The sequence below is a fragment of the Sus scrofa genome, chromosome 17 (assembly GCF_054392235.1).
Source record: "Sus scrofa isolate SSC_HxYL_T2T_F1_AM1 chromosome 17, Sscrofa_HxYL_maternal_Yorkshire_Landrace_v2.0, whole genome shotgun sequence".
Taxonomy (NCBI): domain Eukaryota; kingdom Metazoa; phylum Chordata; class Mammalia; order Artiodactyla; family Suidae; genus Sus; species Sus scrofa.
The window spans coordinates 69369338-69385122 of NC_139399.1; the positions used below are offsets into that span (position 1 = coordinate 69369338).

The 15785-nt window shown below is 62.6% G+C and overlaps 1 protein-coding gene and 1 long non-coding RNA gene across 6 annotated transcripts in view; one reads left to right on the plus strand and one right to left on the minus strand.

Moving 5' to 3' along the window:
- Positions 1-5461: 5461 nt before the first annotated feature.
- LOC146395422 (uncharacterized) lies at positions 5462-11669 on the minus strand. The gene is made up of 3 exons (XR_014832038.1): positions 11619-11669; positions 7961-9556; positions 5462-7290 (listed from the first exon to the last, which is right to left on the minus strand). It is a non-coding gene; the product is annotated as an uncharacterized LOC146395422 (long non-coding RNA).
- The window catches only part of OSBPL2 (oxysterol binding protein like 2), a 45101-nt gene continuing 34929 nt past the window's right edge, over positions 5614-15785 (plus strand). For 4 of the 5 annotated variants that reach the window (XM_021078214.2, XM_021078216.2, XM_021078215.2 and 1 more), the window contains exon 1: positions 10932-11010. The gene's annotated coding sequence lies outside the window, so the exon portion shown is untranslated. Of the gene's footprint in view, positions 5644-10931; positions 11011-15785 lie in introns of those variants that run through there. The other variant, XM_085003331.1, reaches the window with a different exon arrangement.

Here is a 15785-nt window from a genome sequence, read left to right on the forward strand (position 1 = left end):
GCGCTGCGGGGCAGATGTGGCCGCAGGGCCTGGGCAAGACGGCTCCCAAGGCCTCCCCAGCTCAGCCCGCAGGAGGGAGGCTGGCAGCCCGCCCCGCCTGGCCTGTGCCTGGCTCTCCTGGGACCCAGCTGCCAGCTTAGAGCAGGGTCACCCCCATCCCACCGCCTGGGGCCTTGGTCCTCATGTGGTGGGCGGGGAGGCTGGGGCGGGGGCTCAGAGGCTGCAGGGAGCCCAGACTTTGGTGAGGGGATGGAGGGGGCTTGGCCCTGGGTCAGAAATCGCCCCCCTGCTGCCCGTCCCTCCTGAGGACATGCTGATGGCGGTACTAAGCATGAGAGAGGGGCCTCCCAGGAGGGCGTCCTGGAGGAGGGCTGATCTAGGGGCCTGCAAACAGCTGCTGGGGAGGCGGTGCAGGGGCAATGGTGGGGGGTGGGGGGAGCCGAGGTAATAAATGCTCTTCTCCAGGGAGGGAGGCCCCTGCGCCCCCGGGGGGCCCTCTGCCAACCGAGGCTGAGGCTCTGGATGTGCCCACTTCCCCGCGCTGGCCGGGAAGTATTGGCTGAATGAATGAGTGAAACCAGTTGCGTCTATCCGGTTCTTCCCCTGCGCTAACGATGCCTGAGCCGTGGAGGTAGCAGGAGGCTGGGTGGAGGGAGGTTCCTCCGTGGTGCCTTCTCCAGAGGCCTGGCTGGGGCTGGGTGTGGACTGGCCTGGGGCCTCAGGAGGGCCCCCAGATCCAGCTGTGGGGGGCCGGTCCCAGCCTGGGAACCTCCACTGCAGCCCCAAGAGTGTTCCGTAGAGTTGCCCACGGCTGTGACCCAGCAATGGCCCGTGAGGGAGGCAGCGGAACTGAGCCAAGCTGGCACACAGCCTAGTCCTGCTCCAGAACCGCTCCAGGGCCTCTGGACCAGGGACCAGCTGGATGGGAAGCAGCGAACCCTGGGGGTCCTTGAGCTGGGCCAGGGGTGGACGCTGGCTGCTCTGTCCAGGGCCTAGCCCCGGGGCTTGTGGCAGTGGGTGGGCAGGTGGTGGGGAGGGTTCCCAGCTGTGCCCCACCCAGCCCCAGGGCAGCTGAGCTGCAGCCGCCCCCCCTTCCCCAGCCCCAGAGCTTCCTGCCGTGGACTTGGCCCCTCGGCCTTGCTTGTGGGGTGGTGGGGTGTGGGGTGGCGGGGTGAGGGCTGAGCCACTGCTTTGTCTGGACTCCCAGCCTGCCGCTGGCTGCCATCCGCCTGCCCGGGAAGGTCTGCCCTCTCCAGAGCCCGGCCTCTCCGTGCCCTCCAGGAGCGCCACCCTCGCAGCTGGTGGGAGCCTGAACGCATCGCCCCACCGGACCTTGCCCTGGCCTCGTCCACCTCTCGGGGCTCCTGTCCCCTGCTGGGCTTCTCCTGTGGTCACCAGGTGGGGTGGCCTGGTGACAAGGCTGGTGAGGCGTCTCCCAGTCCACTGTGCAGACCCCAGGCCTGGGGTTTGAGAGCTGCACGGGCCAGGCTGGGGGCAGTGCGCGTGCACTCGCGCGCGCACACACACACACACACACACACAGAGGCCAGCGGGGGCCTCCCTGTGGATGGTGCCGCCGAGGTCACAGTGTGGGTAGGGCCGTCTGTCTGGGGAAGGGAACAGGGTGGCCACTGGACTGGGCCTGCTGGGTGACACCCTGGGGCTCTGGCTGCTGTGATGCTCTGCTGGGGGTGAGGCCGAGAGGCGCACCCCCCCTCCCCAGACCCAGTCAGGGCCCCCAAGGCCCAGCTCTGGCCCTGGAACTGCAGCCCACCTCCTCTCCCCAGCACCTGCGCCCCTGCCCCCTCAGCCCCCAGGCCACCTTCTCCTGCAGGAAGCCCTCAGGGTCCCTCCAGGTCACCCGATCTCGCCCGGCCTGTTCTGTGCTGGGACCCAGAGCGTGTGTGTACGTGCGTGCGTGTGTGCCACACGTGCATGCTGCCAGCCCCTGGTGTGCAGTGCCCTGACGGTGCCTGGGCGCCTGGGCCCCCTTCCCTGCCTGCGGCCTTCGCCGGGGCTGGAGGGCCTGCCCTGGGAGCTGCTTCCTGCAGGAGACAGAGCCCAGCCCAGAACCACACCTCTTTAGCCCCCAGTCCCTGGGCTCTGGCAGCCCCCTGGGGAGCCTGTGCCTGTCAGGAGGGAGCCAGCTGACCGTCTCGGGGCCGGGGCGCCGGATCCAGTTGGCGAAGGCGTCCCTTGAGTCCTTGAGGAGGAAGCAGGGGCCTGGGGCGGCCCCCAAGGAGCATCTGGGTACACACATGTCTATGTGTAAGTACATACGTAAATGCCTGTGTCTGTGACTGTGCGTCTATACATGTGTGTCTGTGTGTGTTTTAAGTGTGTCTGTGTGTGTGCACACGCGGCCCCAGTGTGGGTGTCTGGTGTTCTTATATCTGAGTCTTTGTGTGTGTCCGTGTGTCTGTGTGCTCTGGGGGCTCCTGGAGAGAGCTGGGACTGGTGGGCCTCCCACCGTGGAGAGCAGGGCAGGTCAGAGACAGGTCCCCTCCCTGCAGGTCCTGGGCCAGGGCAGGGGTCAAGGGATTGCTCTAGAGGCAGCCCCCTCCCCTAGTCCGGGCACAGACCTCTGTCACTTGGCTGCGTGAAAACACGCACTTCTGCGCTCCATGCGCGCGCGCGCACACACACACACACACACACACACACACACACACACAGCTAGAAAACAACCCGGAAACAAGTGGGCAATGCCAGGCCCAGGTGGGGCAGCAGGCGCAGCACGTGGAGGGGCTGGGGGGCAGCAGCTGGGACCCCGGAGCCACACCCCCTCGGCAGCTTTGCCTGGGCCCCGCCCAGCCCCGTGTGTGCTGTTCCCACATCCAGCTGGGAAAAGGGCTTGACCTTGGCCACAAGCACAAAGTGGCAGTGCAGGGCTTTGACTCAGAAGGACGAAGTCTCAGCCTGAGTCCAAGAGCCGTGCCTCCTGCAGGGGCACAGCTGGGCCACTGGGGTTGTCCTCACGGCCCTGGGTACTTGTTACTCCAGTGAGACCCCTGTCCACTTCCCCAGCGCCTGCCCGCTTGCCCACCCCCGCCCACTCCCTCACACCCGGCACGCTCCCCAGCCTCCTCCTCCACCCCTGCCCACGCCCCTTGCCCCTGCCAGACCTCAGTCTGGTCCACCTTTTCCTGGCATTGCATAATCCTCTCACATTTTCTAAGCAGCCCAGCTGATTCATGCAGAGCTGGAGACACTCAGGTGCCAGGTAAGGAGACTCACTGGAGGGCTCTCCACTGGGAAACCTTGACGCAGAGAAAAAGTCCTGAGGCCTGTCCTGACAGGCAGCTGTCCTTCCCATGTGTGGAGAACTGGGCGTGGAAATCTTAGCTCAACAGGGCAGCAGATATTTGACAGGTCACTGGTGGTGAACCTCTTTCAGGCGTGGCTGGATCCAGGAGCCCCTGTCTCCCAACCCTGCTCTCCTCTCAGGCAGCTGATAGGTTCCCAGGAGAATGGAGACAGACACCCCACCTCATAAATGTGACTGTTGACCTTGGCGACCTGCTGTGGACATGGGTACCACCCAGCACAAGATCTGACCCCTTCCCGGAATGTGGAGCACAGATTAACCACCTATAGGGATTCACTGCCCTCCGTCACGGGACTCGAACACCTACCCGTCCCTTGACCTTCCCTTCCTCCTTCTTCATTGTTCCCGCCATGTTTCGGCCACATCCCTTGGTGTGGTACCTCCAGCCTGACATCCCACAGCCCACAGACCTGGCAGCAAGCCCACAGCCTGACCATCTCAAAGTGAGGGACTGATGTTTCAGGTTCTAGTTACCTGTCACTGACTGGGGCCAGAGGTGGCATCAGCCTCTGGCCTCACAGGAGGATCTGGGGTCCGGTGAAGCCGGACAGAGCCGCGGACGCTCGTCACGGGGCCACGTGCCTGTGCTCTCCTGCCCCCTCTGGACCTTAGACACCCTGGGGAGACTGAGGCTCGGAGAGGTCCTCTGTTAGCAGGTGGCAGAGCCAGGGCTGGCGTGGGGCTGCAAGTACCATCCCCCACTCCCTCCCCACACTGCTGTCCGCCCACCCACCCCCCGCCACCCCTCCCAGCCCCCTCCTGCTTGCCTCCAGGGATTTTATAGAGTACCTACGATGTGTGCAGCTTGGCTGGGAGCCCAGAAGGCAGCGGAGGCTGGTGAATGGCTGGAGGTGCCAGCCTTGCCTTGTCTCCAGGGGTGCCTCAGAGAGGCCCCCAGCCCTCAGGGCCAGAGCCCTGGGCCGTGGCACTCCCGGCCAGCCTTCCCCCTGCCTGGAGGGGATGGAGTCACCTGGCTGGCTGCACGCGACTCCTGCGGCCCTGGAAGTGGGCAGGCAACACCCTGCGGGCCCCAGTTCCTGCACTGAGCCCTTCTCGGGGTGGCTCAGCATTTGTGGGCCCCAGTGCCAAATGGAACTGTGGGCCCCCGCCTCAGAGGTTAAGAATTTCCAGATGACAATAGGAGAGCCATAAACTGAGCACAGAGACCCACTCAGCAGCAGGCAGCAGGATTCAGGCTGCACCACTGCTCTCCCACCCGTGCCCCTGGGAACCCCATGGGCTGCCCCCGCCAGCTAGGACTGCTGGGCACAGACTGCTCCCGGTCCCCCCTCTCCCTCACTGCCCTCCTCTCCTGGGATGGAATCGGGGAGCCCGCCTGTCCTCCAAAAAGCCCAGAGGGCCTGCTCGCCTACCCAAGGCCCCCAGCCCCACCCCCAGCATCAAGCAAGGGTGCCCAGAACAAGGTGGGGTTGCTGCCACCGGCCCCCTCCCCATTGGCCTTGGCTGTGCCCCGGAAGATGAGTGAATCACACTGCCTTGGGCCACCCCCATCCTGCTCCCTGGGCATGTTTAAACTTTGCCCCCTCCCACCCCCATGCCTGGCAACTCCCCTGGCCGGGCCAGCAGCTCTGACAAGTTAAATTTAGCCCAGCCCAAGCTGCCTCTCCCCGCAGCTTCCACCCGCCCTGCTGGTCCCCTGCGCACAGATGCGCCCACACCCCTCCCGCTCCACGTGAGCCCCCTGGGAAGGCGGGGGAGAGAAGGACCGGGCCACCCCCTGCTTCTCTGGGGTCCCCTGGCGCCTACTTGTGTTGGCAACTGGCACCCAGAGCAGGGCCAGCAGGGCCCCAGGTGCTTAGCAGTCAGGGCACAGCCAGAAAGAGAGAAACTGAGGCTCCTTGTCCAGGGACCAGGCTGAGGCTCTCTGATGGCACCACGCTGGGCACACAGTAGGCACACAGGCTGTGGGTGGCTGGCATGTCAGGGACTGTGAGTTGAGAGCTCTGCTTTGCACCTGGCATTGCCCCTTCTTTCCGGGCAGCTGTCGTGAGCCCATACCTCCCTGCGAATCCACGAGGGTGCTGGGGGCCTCGGCCGGGCCTGGGTGGTCTCAGGGCCCTCCCCCAGGGGAGGCCAGCAGGCAGGTCCTCTGACAAGTGGCCACACGTAATCTTCTTCCCTGGGCTGTTTTATTCAGGCTGCCAGTGCACTCAGCTGAAATGCTACTGTCCCACCAAGCGTGACATGGGATGAAGTTCTGGCTCGTGAGATGCGAACAGAAGTGCCTGGGGTGTCTTGAGGGGCAGATCCTCAAAGGGAGCTGATTCTCCGGGCGGGGCAGCACTTCTGCCTTTGTTCTTTCCCTCACTCCTTCTTCCTGGTCAAGTATGCATGCGATGACTGGAGCAGCAGCAGCCGTCTTGGGTCATGAAGAATGGAAGCTGGCATTAGAAGAGAGATATAATAGGGGAGGAACTGGGTACCCTACCAGCCCTGGAGAGCCTGGGCTTGTGTCATGTGAGAAAGAAGTGTATGTCTACTTTGTGGAAGCCACTGTTGTTCCGGGTTTTCTCTTCTATGCAGCTCTAACTCATCCTAAAAAGCAGGCAGCCGAGCAGGGCCCAAATGCCTTGCAAGGTAGGAGGCCGCTTGGGAGTTACATAAGAACTTCCACAGGGGAAAAACTTCCCAGTGCCCAATTCCAATACATCCTGGGTCTTTCTGTGTCCTGGAGGGGCCCATACACACCAGTATAGGAACGGCCCTGAGAAGGGGGGCACTTGTTGGCTTTGTTTAAATAGCATTCCCAGGAGTTCCCGTCATGGCACAGCAGAAACGAATCCTGCTAGAAGCCATGAGGGTTCGGCTTTGGTCTCTGGTGTCGCTCACTGGGTTGGGGATCCTGCCTTGCCGTGAGCTGTGGTGTAGGTCGCAAATCAGACTTGGATCCCCGAGTTGCTGTGGCTGTGGTGGAGGCTGGTAGCTGCAGCTCTCATTCAACCCCGAGCCTGGGAACTTCCATATGCTGCAGGTGCAGCCCTAAAAAGAAAAAAAAATTTTTAAATTAAAAAAATAGCATCCATGGTACCTTGTTCGAAAAACTCTCAAGAGGGTGATTGGGGCATTTGACTGAGATAGCGCGCTCAAAGGAACTCAGCCAGTGCTGGGCACAGAGTAAGTGCCCAATAAATGCTACTGAAGCTGGAAGCGGGGCCCACATCAATTCTGAGCGTGGAAGTTGCCCCTCCCACCCTCTCTCCTGCCTGTCCCTGGGCTGTGCAGCCTCAGCCCTGCATTCCCCTGGGCTCCCCAGGGTCAGCTTGCTCCTGCCCGGCCCTTCCCAGGGGGCAGTGGTCTCTGTGCCCCCTTTCCTCCTGCAGAGGCCAGGGGGCTGGGGGGGGGGTTGCACTGTGAATTCGGTGGGGTTCCCCTGGGAAGAGTTGGTTGGCAAAGCTGCCGCAGCGAGGAAGGCGTTGGGTAAAAAGTTTAGGAGAGAAATACATTTTTTCTCTTTTGGCAGAAATTTAACGGGTGCAGAGCTTGCTCAGGTCCCAAAGCCACGGGGAAAAAAAAAAAGCCCTTTGCCGCTGCTATTGATAACTCGTCTCTCTCCACGTGGTGGGTTCAAAACTAAAAATACTCTTCTCCGACGGCAGGGAACGGAGCACTGTCACGTTGCAGAGGAAACTGGAAAGCTGTGTGGGGAGGGACGGCCTGGGCCACGGGAAGGCCGGGGCCAGGTCCCAGTGGCCAGCCGCCCTCTGGCCGCTCAGGTTGTCTCCAGATGGAAGATTCCCCAGCATTCCATGGAAGCGAGTGGGAAAACATCCTTTCCGTGGACGGGGGCGGTGGGGGGGCAGGAGAGGAGTAAAGCCTCAGGCTGGGCCTCCCCCGGGACAGAGGCCAGGTCAGCAATGCCGGTGCCCAGCAGCCTCGGATGCCCACTCTGCCGCAACTCTGGCGGCAGACTGTGATCAAGAGATCCGCCCAGGCGCAGACACCTGCGGGGGATGGAGAGAGGGGTCAGCAAAGAGCAGGGGCCGTGGGCGAGGCTGCCCGCTCTGCAGCACCGCCCTGGCCAGCTCCTCTGCTCGGGCCTCCATCTTGCCGGGATGGGGGTTGGGGAGCCGGGGAGCAGGGGTCCCTGTTCTGCCTCCTCGAGACGTGATGGCAAGAAGGAGGCTGATGCCAGGAAAATGCCTCTCGAGGGTCAAGTTCGGGTAGGTGCTCCTGGGCGGCTGGCACCTCCCCACCCCAGGACGCCACACTCATTCCAGCGGGGCCAACCGGCCCCCCGGGAGGCTCGTGGACCCCCGGCAGCCCTGATCCTGCTCAGAAGGAGTTAGGCCAGGGAAGCTCCAGTCACCCTGGTCCCGGGTGTGGGGAGGCCACAGGCAGATGTGACTGGGGTTGGCCTGATCTGAGGGCACTTCTGGTGAGACCAGATCCCCACCTGTCTCCCACCACCAAAGTTTTCTACCAGCCTGGCACTTCTCAGATCTGACTGCGCACAGGGATGGGCCCCCGGGTCCTGAAAAGGCTCTGGGGCCGCGCTGGGTCCCAGGGCTCAGGACGGAGGCCACAAGACAACCCCCACCGCGGGGCAGCTATCAGCTCTCGTCATGGCCACGGGCCGCCCCGTCTCCCCCGGTTCCCAGGAACACCGGGCACCTATTTCGGGTGCAGATCCTGGTCTGGGCAGGGCCCTGCCTTTCTGACGAGCTCCCAGGCGTGCCGGGCTGCCGGGCGGCGGGAACGCAGGCACGGATTTGGGACACTTCCTCCTTGCAGGTCTCAGGTAAGCCGCCTCCCTTGCTTGAGGCTCAGCTGGCTCATCTGGGAGGTGGGATGATGACACGTAGTATCTATTTAACTGGTTGGCTGTTGCAAATCGGAAACCGGATGAGGCCTGTAAGTCACCAGCCAGCGGGTCACGTCAGCGGTCACCACCATCGCTGTCGTGATTGCCTGGCCCCAAACCCTCTCTGTCTGCTTTTCTGCTCTCATCTTCCATCCCATTCCTGGAAGGTTTTGCCTTTGGGATTGGCCTCCTGACCTAGTGAAGACGACGAAAACACTCCTGAGTTGGTCCCAAGGCGCTGGCCTTCCAGCCTCTAACTGAGGGAGGAGTCCGTCCAATCCTGGCCGCAGGGACCAGAACAGAGGAGGCAGCAGCTCACCCTCAGAACCCAGGTTATTGCATCTCTTTAAAGAGGTTTAACCTGGAGTTCCCTGGTGGCTCAGTGGGTTAAGGACCTGGCATTGTCACTGCTGCGGCTCAGGTCGCCGCCATGGCCCGGATTCCATCCCTGACCCGGGAACTTCTACATGTCATAGGCGTGGCCAAAAAATAAATACATAAAGAGGCTAAACTGACATCCCAGCCCCAGGATCCATGTGGGATCAGAGCCCATTCTCAGCCCTAAGGGCGGAGACGGCCTTGCTCGGCCCCAGGGTGCTCTGTGAGCAGACAGCAGGCTCATCCAACCTCAGCCTCTCCTCCGGCCTGAGCTCTGACACCCCACTCTCACTTCTGGAGTTCACGGCCGGGGGTGGGCGCGTAGCTTGAACCCCTTAGGGGCATGTCTTCTACAAGCGGGGCAGCGTCTTAGAGGCTTGTCAGGGTGAGGGACGTGGAGGGCACTGGCTCCAGGACCCTGCGCTGGACTCCGGCCAGACCCAAGGAAGCCGCCAAGCATCTCCGTGGCAACCGGCCTTGTCCTTGTCCTGGCTTGGGAGCCTCACGCTGCACCCTTGCCTCTCCTGCTCCAGTCGGTTTCTTCAGAGGTAACCATGGCAATGCCTTTGTTTCTGAGGCTGGGCCCCGCCTCCCTCCCGGCTTTCCTCCTCAGCAGAGGCTGGGAGAGGGCCTTCTCAGTCCCCGCACGTCTCGGGCGCCCGACGACAGTGGGCCCACCAGGGAGCTGGGGCCCGGCCTTGGGATGGGGCTGGCTGGCTCGGTGGGCCCAGAAACGCAGCCTGGGCCCCAGCCCTGCTGCATGCGCCGATGCCCCGTTCCTGACCAAGGCACCACATCTGTACCGGCCAAGGCCTGCCGCTGCCCTCAAGGCAGCCACAGTCCAACCCCCTGCACCCCGGCTGGAAATGGGCAGACGTGTTCTGAGGAGAAAGCGCAGAGGCCCAGCTGGGGCCGGCTTTGCGGAAGGGGCAGTGATGAGCAGGAATTTCAGCATGTGCTCCACGGGAGGAGGTCTCTCCGAACTCTTGTGGGTCCAGGGTTGCAGTGATTCTTTGGCTTTGAGTTGGCTTAAGCAGGAAAGAAAATGCGAACTCACTGAGAAACCTAGGATAGAGCTGGCTGAAGGTGCGGCTGGTTCCAGGTGACCCAGGCTATTTGCTCTTGCTTTCCTCTGGGTTGGTTCCATTCCCAGGTGCCCCTTTCCCCACCTGGTGACAAGATACCTAGCAGCAGCCCCAGATTGGATCTTTCTGCCACCTAGCCCGGTGCTGTGGCTGGCTGTGGGCAGATGGGAAAGTCATTTGACCTTAGCTTTCCCTCTGGCCTGAGCTCTCTGACGCCCAGCAAAAGTCCCAGGGCTGACCCTTACTGGCCAGGACAGGGTCACTCACTCCCCCCGCAACCAACTGCTGTGACTCTGAGCATCCAGCCTGATTCATGTTATTCCACCGACCTCAAACCACACCCAAGACTTAAATGGGATGAGGGTGGGAGAAACATGGTCTGGAAAGGAAAGCCTTTTTTTTTTTTTTTTTTTTTAAATGGCTGTGCTCATGGCATGTGGAAATTCCTGGGACCTTGACTGAAGCCAATCCGCAGCTGCAACCTTCGCGGAGGTGCGGCAACACAGGAGACTTTAACTCACTGCAGGTGCAGGGGATTGAACCCACGCCTCTGCAGTGACCTGAGCCACTGCAATTGGATTCTTAGCCCACTCTGCCACAGTGGGGACTCCTCAAAGGAAAATCTCGGTACTCAGAGGCTCGTAAAGTTTCGTTTACTGGCCCATGGCCACACAGCTGGTAAGGATGGTAGCCCGGGGCTGACTCCAGAGCTTCTGGACTTAACCATGGAGCCAGTGAATGTCAGTAAGAGCCCCCAAAGGTTTTAAACAAGGGAGTGAAGAGTCAGGAATGCAGCCTCAGGGTAAACTGGCGCCGGGTTTTGGTGAGCGGTGACAGGCACGGCACAGAGGGTGGAAGGTGGGAAGCCTTGCAAGATGCTTGAGCTGAGGGAAGCAGCTTTGGGAGGGTGACTCCCGCCTCCGCCCGTCCCCAGGGGTTGGGAGCGGCCGGCGCAGAGGCCTCAGCCTGCAGAGCATCCTCGCCGGGGCCACCTGACCTGCTGTTTGTAAACTCACCTCGCCCAGCCACGCCCCTTCCTTCCTCCCTCCCGCCCCTTTCGGGTCAATATCTGCATAACCCCGCCTCCCCATTCCCCGATTGCTCTCCCGCCTCATCACTCCTCCACTTGGGCGGGACCTTCGAGGGGCGGAGGGAGGGTCCACTCCGGAGACGGGATTAGCCTAGTCCCGCCTCCCGGAGCGGCCTTCGGGCCGGGTGCTGATTGGGCGGGCGGCGGCCGACGCGACGACGCCGGGCGCAGCGAGTGGCCGGCGTCGCTGTCAGTCCGCTGGGCGGCCGGCCGCACTTCCGCCTCGGTGTCAGTGGGTCGCGGGCCTGCGGGGCGGGGGCGGGGCGGGCAGCTGGGCTCGGCCGGCGCCGGAGGAACCGCAGTCCAGGTGAGTGACCCGGCCGGGACCCCGACCCCGCGGCGTCCGGGAGCGGCGCCCGGCATCTGGCGGGCGGGCCCGGGCCGGGCCGCGGGCGGCGGGGAGGCCGGGCCGGGCCGGGGGGGCCGGAACTCCGCGCCCCCTGCCCGCCGGCCAGGCCCGGACCCCGGCCGCGACCCGCCGGGCCTCCCTCCGCCCCAGCCGCCGGCCGCGTCCGGGCCCCGAGGAAACTTGGGAGGAAAGTTGGCGCCTGCGGCTGGGGCGGCCGGGAGCGGGGGCGGCCGGCAGCGAGGGCGGCGGGCCTGGGTCCCGGGCGGCAGCCCAGACCCCGCGTCGCCGGGCAACTGCGGCCCCGGGACCGGACTGCCGGCCGCTGCACCCGGAAGTGGGGCTGGAGAGCTGGGGCCGGGCGCCCGCCAGCCCCTCTCCGCCCGCAGGGATGAGTCAGGGTGGGCGCGCAGGGCAGGGGCGCTAGGATCCCCACCCCCTTGTGTCTGAGTCTCCCGCGGGCGCCCGTGATCCACCAGTCAGGAGGGCACGTGGTGAAAAGTCAGCGTCCCCGCTGGCGGTGCGGCCTCCCCTCCCTGGCGACCACCTGTGGGTTTGCGGCTGCCTACCTGGTCGTGTGCTTGGGTCTGCCCTTCCCCTCTGCTGCCTTCTGTTGTTATGTCCGCCTTAGAGGACTGTACATCACTGTCCACTCTTTACCTGACACACGTGTGAGCTAAAATAGACATGCAATCTGATGTTAAAAGCTTCCTCCTTCTCCATAGTTACCTTTCAAAAATCAGCAGAGTTAAGTCTGGAGACTTGATAAGCCCAGAAGAAGACTGTTGGGTGACTACAAGTCACTCTGCCCCGTGTTTCTGGGGGAAGAAGCCGGGGGTGGGGCGGTTGGTAGGATGTTCCTGGCGCTCTGGAGCGTGAGGGTCGCCTCCCAAGACGCTGTGCTCTTGTCCTTGGGGTTTTTATCCTGATGGTCAGCCTAGGACACGCTCTGGACCGGCCGCCAGCAGCATTTGCATTTGTCCCTTGGCTGGGGCTGCCTGCGCAGGTCTGGAGACTGGTCTCCTTGGGGTCAGATCCAGGGACATTTCTGGGGTACCCACGGCACGCAGGGCTGCAAGCTGCAGGACCTCTCCATCCTCCAGAGCTGGTGCAAGGGCACAGCCAGAGAGCAGAGGTGTCCTGGGACCCCCGGCCTCGCTGCTCCCTGCCCCGGGGGCAGAGCGAGGGCCCTTCCTGCCTCAGTTCCTTCCTCTGCGACATGTGGCATGCACCTGGCAGGGCCCACAGGTGGAGCATGGTCGTCCCCAGCTTGGAGTAGGGACCAGGTTGTTAGTTCCCTTCCCCTTGATGGGACAGGAACCGTCCGCTGCGCTTCCTCCCCGTCCAGCCCGGTGCCTCGCGTGGTGCCATTTAAAACGTGGCCCTGAGCACATGGACGACTGAGTGACTCTCTTTAGAATTTACCTTTCCTGTTGGCCTCACCTGCCCTCCCCTTAGTAACAGCTCTTATCTAAGGTGACGACGATAATACCTGATGCGTGTTGTTTGAGACCCGCTGTAAGCACGTTACAGTCCCTCTGTTCCGGTGGTTCCACACCAGCCTCCAAGACGTATCCTTAGGTCCCTTCTCCTTAGTCTGTTCTTGAGGAAGCTGAGGAACAGAGAGGTTAAGTAACTTCCTCTCAGTCACCCAGGACTGAGTTATGGAGCAGGGTTTTCAGCCCAGGCACCCTGGCTCTGAGTTCCCGCTCTTACATTCCTCTCGCTACTGCCCTTTAAAACCAGAATGTTCGCTGACAGTGCCCCCCTCACACTGTTTCTCTACAACGCTGACTAGTGCTTCGTGACTGGGTCAGAACTTTCCTTCTTGCAGCACATATAATGGATAGCTTTTCCTTTTTTGTGCGCGCGAATGTTTATGAAACCGTTTTATTTCTTCCAAAATTAAGAGGTAGTTCTCCAGCTGGCTCGCCGCGACTTTGCCGGACACCCGGCCTGCTGCCCCGTCGCTGTTGGCCGTGCGAAGCCGCGGGTTGGAGGAGCAGGGCTGAGGATGGACGGAGATCAAGGGGTTGAATTCAACTCCGAGTGAACTTAGCGCTGTGAGCTTCAGGCCTGACCCATACGCCTGGCGCGGTCCTCTCTCCCTGCGAGCGCACCCGGCGGCCCGGCTCCGGCTCCGGCTCCGGGTTAACCCTTGGATGAGCCCTTGTTATGCCCGTGTGTGTGAACGCGCCGCCCTTGGCCTCGCCCCCGCGCCTTCCAGGAAGTGCTAGCAAGTGAGTCCCGGGCAGGGACTTAAAACTGGCTTGGCTTTGACAGTCCCGTGACACTCGGCTGCGGTCGCCAGAGCGGCATTGCTTTTTTTGGTGGGGAAATTCGGGGAACATTTCGTGTACTCGTGTGCTGTCTGCAGACCGTGGCTTTGCTGTCTTTTGCAGGGCCTGTCATTCGTATCCCCGGGAAAAGCCGGGGGCCCACCTCGCCCGGGGCGGTGGGCGGCAGCAGGTGTAAGGTGTGCAGGGCCTGCGGGCCAAAGCGGAGGTGATGGCCCTGCGGCGCCGACGGCTTCCCTTGGAGAGTTTAAGCGTCTCTCTGGCTCTGATGGGAGGAAAGTTGCTCAGCTGCTCTTGCCTCAAGGGCCTTGGCCTGTAAAATGGGTCGTCGCGAGGGGTATGGGGGGAACCAAGAGGACCCCGCGGTGTAGGTGCTCAGAGCGCCGTCAGCCCCCGGGGCGTGGGAATCGACCCCCCCCCCCCCCCCGCCTCCAGGCAGGGACACAGATGCAGGGTATCGAGGCCGAGGCAGTCCTGGAAGGTGGGTTTGCAGTTCTGCTGGAACGCGCCGCGGGAACGCTTTCAAGTGAGGGCTGTTCAGGTGGGGGTGGACTTTCCAAAAGACCCTGGGCTCCCGTGGTCCCTCACCTGAGGGCTCGGGGCCGCGCGCCAACCCAGGGTGAGGTGTGACTTCTGACACTTGATGCTCCTGAGGTATTTTATAAGCTCGTTGAGACTGTGGGGAAGCTGCTGTTGGAACAGCGTTGATTAGTCACGGGTACCTAGATCCTAAGCAGTGTTCGTGTTTAAGGCTCTAGTTTGGCCCTTTAAGTGCAGTTTCTGTGGACGGTGATGAATTTCTGTCTCTGCCGCCGTGTTTACCGTGTCCGAGTGTTTTTGCTGGTAGTCCCCGGCCCTGGCGGGTCTCACTCCGGTCAGACACGGAGCACCTGCAGCTCACGTTAATAAACCTGTGTTGCGTTGGCCACGCTGGGGTCTGTGAATTTTGAGGCGCTTATTTCCTTTCCCTTCGAAACTCAGAAAGTCTTCAGGGTCATTTGGGAGAATTTCAAGGCATGACCTTCTTCCAGCTGCTTCTCCAGTGGCACAGAGACTGTCAGCTCTGCGATGGGCTGCACAGCGGCCGTCAGCCTTCGCAAGGGCCTGTGCTTGGGACACACGCAGGCCTGGGGCTTCCGCCTGCCCTCCCACGTGTCCCTCTGCTTGTTGTCTCCTCACTGGAGCTCTTGCATGGTCTGCCTCTTGCAGCCGGGCTGGCTGGCTTGCCCCTGGCCCCTGGCCTGGGTGCCTGGTAGGAGGGCGCACACCGAGGTGGGCTTACGGGCCCGGCACCCTCCCCTGGGCATCACCCCCAGGCCGCCTTGTCTGCTCAGGCAGCCACCACGCCCCTGGATGCCCCTGCACCCCTGGGTGCTCGGGTCACATCGGCAGTGGGAATGTCTGCGTGGCTCTGGGGTGGGCTGACCTGTCTGACTCTGAGCTCATACCTTTCCCAGGCAGGGGCGACCGCAGGCCCTAACAGGTGCCTTTTCTGTGGCCTTCTTGGAAGAGAGGCTGGCATGAGGCACGATTTGTAGGCAGTTGTTGAATCCGGGTTCTGGAAGAAACGGCGGCCGCCTTAGGGACAGAGAGGCTGTGCTTTGTGGAGCAAACGCAAGGCCGCTGGTGAGAAGAGGTCCACTGTCATCTGGCGCCTGTGCCGCTGAGCTTGGCTGGAAGGTGACGTCCAGGCTGTTGCCTTAAACCAGGGCAAGCGTGTGACTTGCTGGCCAAACTGGGGAGCTTTGGAGAGGGAGGAGCACCAGGCAGAGCTCCAGGCGACAGATGTAACCCAGGGCATGGGGTCGCCCTGCAAGACTCCGAGAGGCAGGACGACCAGGGCCGTCTTGTCCCTGACTCCGTGCCAGGCGGCACCAGTGCCTGTGTTCCAAAGAACGCTTATCGCAGAGCAGGTTCTGACACGCAAGGGAGGGAGCGGGCAGGTAACGCGGGCGGGGGGGGGGCGGGCCTGTCCTGGCCTCTCACCGCAGAAAGCCACGTGGGACTCTGAAACGTGTGGGTTCAAGGACCAGCCCCAGAGCTCCTGGTCCAGGCTTCTTGGAGGGGCCCGGGCACATGTGTGTAGACGCCCCGTGAAACCAGCACGGCTGGCGCGCTTGCTCAAGCCTGGGGCTGCCACGGTGTCGTTGTCTGCTCAGGATCAAGGAGCCTCCCCACCTTGAGAGCTGCCTGAAGGGGGGAGAAGTGAACAGCAGCAGAATTTGGGCGTTTTTCTCCCTCTGCGTTTGTGTCTCTTTTTTCTCCTGGGAGGGCTTAGACAGTCGTGCCCTTCCCCGACGTTGGTTCAAATTCCCACCCGTGGGTGCTCAGAAGTGTGGGTAGCAGTGACCTCGCCCCAGGCCGAAACTGGTTAGGGGCCCCAGCAGGTCTTGCTTGGCATGCGCCGGCGGGAGGGGCCCGGATGGGGGAGGGAAGCCG